Raw genomic sequence first — 3,769 nt, 5'->3', positions numbered from 1 at the left:
GGGGAAACTCGAGGTTTGGTTTTAGTTGTATGGAGAGCTCACCTGAGTGTGCCTTGAGAACGAGATATGTGCAACTCCTATCGGGATTTGTCGGCACATTCGGGCAGTGTTGCTGGACTTGTTTTACCATTGTCGAAATGTCTTGTAACCTGGATGCCGAGCCTGATCGAATTGTCTTGGGAGAAGGAATATCCTTCGTTGACCATGAGAGCTTGTGATGGGCCAAGTTGGGACACCCCTGCAGGGATTTGAACTTTCGAAAGTCGTGCCCATGGTTATGGGCAGATGGGAATTTGTTAATGTCTGGTTGTAGAAAACCTCAAGTTGATCTTAATTAAAATACATCAACTGCGTGTGTAACCGTGATGGTCTCTTCTCGGTGGAGTCCGGGAAGTGAACACAATGTTGGAGTTATGCTTGACGTAGGTTGTTCTAGGATCACTTCTTGATCATAGTTTTTCGATCGTGCTTTTGCCTTCTCTTCTCGCTCTCTTTTGCGAACAGGTTAGCCACCATATTTGCTAGTCGCTTGCTGCAGCTCCACATCATACCTTGCCTTACTTATAAGCTTAAATAGTCTTGATAGCGAGGGTGTGAGATTGCTGAGTCCCCGTGACTCACAGCTACTTCCAAAACCAGTTTGCAGGTGCCGATGTTACCGAGCCGGTGACGCAACCAAGCTCAAGGAGGAGCTCGTTGAAGATCTTGTCCTTTATGTTGTTTCATTCTAGTTGATCAGTAGCGGAGCCTAGTCGGGATGATCGGGGATCTGTGTAGCATTTGGGGTAGTCTTCTTTCATTTTGGTTCCGTAGTCGGACCTTGATTGTATCTGTATGATGTAATGCTTTTATTCATGTAATTGTGTGAAGTGGCGATTGTAAGCCAACTATGTATCTCTCTTTCCCTTATGTATTACATGGGTTGTGTGAAGATTACCTCACTTGCAACATTGCTTTCAATGCGGTTATGCCTCTAAGTCGTGCTTCGACACATGGGAGATATAGCCGCATCGAGGGCATTACAAGTTGGTAACAGAGCCTTCCCCGACCTTAGGAGCCCCCTGCTTGATCGAATAGCTGGTGTTGTTGAGTCTAGAAAAATTGTTTTGAGTCATTTAGGATTATATATATCATAGAGTTAGGAATTCTTTTTACTCCCCAGTCCCTTCGTCGCTCTGGTGAGGCATCCTGACGTAGAGTTCTGACTCTTCTCTTCTCAAATTTCACTAAAAAAAATTAGGATCACGCGGGTATCTTGGAATCGTTCCGATTGATTTGCGACGAGAACATTGTTCTTGGTGCCTCCTGTCATTTAGGGGTTGTGGCAGTGTCCTGGGGAGTTGAGCTCCGAGGTGTTGTCGTCACAATTTTACCGTTGCAGTTCTGGAATACCTGAGTTTAGTTTCGCCGACATCAAAAAACTCTTTTATGCAGTTGTTGGTGAGATAACCTCGACGCCACCCAGTACTGGGGCGGGAGTTCGGGAGTATTGCCATAACTTCTATAACGGATGCTTTTCGAAGGTTGAGGTAGACGATTTCCGAAGGTTTCTTGGTTATGTGTTGAAGGATGGATACAGCTAGATGTAGGATTTGCTAGTTTTGGGTGAGATATTATGCTTCTCATGTATCCCGAACACCTGATTGCATAACCAGAAAATTTCGGGAGTTTATAAGTGGGAATTCAAGTAGCTCTTAGGATATCTTTCCGACAGATGTATGATATGAAATTGGGGTTCGACGTCTAGTGGTCCGCCTATCCATGATTAGTTTTACAGTGGTCTTGTTGTGTCTTAAAGAGTTCTTGGCTATGCCGACTCGGGGATGCTTCGTATGTCATGTGCACTGCCTTGTACATGATGGTGCTGTACGATCGAGCCCGTGTAGGCCCCACCACGAAAATTTCGGATGAAATCTCTATCATATGTTTGTTCCGGCTTATTTTGCAAGCCAAGCCTTTGTTTTGTTTTGAGTTGTGGTATTCGAGTTGCTTCAAAGACAAGTGTTGATTCCATACCAATCCTAAGCGGTGTTCTCATACTACAATGTGAATACTAATCCTTCTCGATAATTGAGATTGTCATGTCAATCCTTTTCAATCGGTGTGTTTCTCTTCAAGTTGATCCAATCATTTCAACATCCGCAAGATCTAGTATCAGTTCTTATCAATGGTGTTTGTTTCATCCGTCTCCAAGTTGCCTTTTTTTTTTTTCACCCACCCACCTTTTTTTCTTCAAGGAATCGGATTTCTTAGTTCGTTATCCATTTTATGGATATAAAGTCTCTCCATTCCTTTTCCGTCAATATTCTTATCCGGTGTTTCTCATGAAGATTCTAACGGAGCTTCTAGTTTATCATTCTTCATTCTCTTTTCTTCTACGATGGAACCAATTCAAGCTTTTGGTGTTGATCATATCCCTTTCCTCGTTTTCAATGCTTTCTCATGCTGGTGCAATTCTTAATCTTTCCTCTCGCTATTCAATTGTTCCGGAGTGCTGAAGATATCTCAGAAGGCTCGTATTGTCATTCAAGATCTGGTCAACCTATTTCGAGGTTGTTATCTCATTCAAGCCATTTAACTCAACCGTTGCCATCTTCTTTTCAAGTAATCATTCAACGGTGTTTATTTTGAGTGGGCCCTAACCCATAGGTCTTTTTCCAGGATCTTTATGACTCTTCTAATTCTCCCGGAGCTATCTTTAAAATTCTTTTTCAAAGTTTGACGTAAGTATGAATTATCATCAGTAAAATGTCTTTCTCCCAGATCTTTCAAATTCTTTTCATCATTGGCTCAACCTTTCTATTCTTCATTCCGGAGTGCCTCAACAATTTTTGTTGGTGTTTCTCGTCGTCATTCTCAGGTTTTGAAGACCGAAGAAGAGTTTCTTTTAAATATTGCCCCATCCTCTGCCATCCTCTCATAATTGTTTTCGTTTGTGAGATTTTCACCCATCCGGAGCAATTAAAGATTCTATTCAGTTTGATTATCCGGAGCCCATCATCTAATATTTATTCATTCCAGCTTTCAGCTCTCATACTCTAAATCATACCGGTGTCTAAATCAAGGATTCTCTAATCAGCTCATAATCTCTTCGTTCTCATGGATCTAAATTCTCTCAAGCATCTTCGTTTAATTGCTAATTCTTCCCGGTGTTTCTTCATGTTTTAATCGTTCTTTTTCAATTCTACCGGTGGTTCGTTGAAGACCTTCTCAAGTTGGTGCCATATCTCTCTTAATCTTCTTTACGAGAATAAGTAGTAGGCCAAATCCGTTTGCTCATCATCAATTTAAATTGATGAAGGATAAGCATAAGGTAACTCTTATTTTTGTTTCATCCAAGTGATTTAATTCCTTATTCCGGAGTGGTTCTTCATATCACATTCTCGGTTTGAGATGCTTTATCTTTTCTTCCAGTGTTCCAAGTTTCCACTTTATCTCATCGCAAAGATCCATCTAAATCATTGCAAGGCTTCAATCTTATTCTTTTCATCATTCAATTATTTTGGATCATTCTTTTATTACCGGAGTTCTTCATGGAGGCTCTACATGATGGTTTCATCAAGGATTTATTTCCTTCTTTAAGTTTTCATCGAGATTCTTTTCTAAGGAGCTCAAGTATTCTTCATCTTGCAATCCGGAGTGAAATTCTTTTACCTTATCTTTTGAGGTGGTGTTATGTCATTCTAGATAATTTTCCCTTCGTGTTTCACGATTCACCAGTTTTTCAAGAGTGACATATCTAAATCCATCATTTTCTCTTCGCTCAAGA

This window comes from Triticum dicoccoides, chromosome 1A, assembly GCF_002162155.2.
Source record: "Triticum dicoccoides isolate Atlit2015 ecotype Zavitan chromosome 1A, WEW_v2.0, whole genome shotgun sequence".
Taxonomy (NCBI): Eukaryota; Viridiplantae; Streptophyta; class Magnoliopsida; order Poales; family Poaceae; genus Triticum; species Triticum dicoccoides.
The sequence above is the reverse complement of the archived record's forward strand: the minus strand, read 5'-3'. Positions refer to the sequence as shown.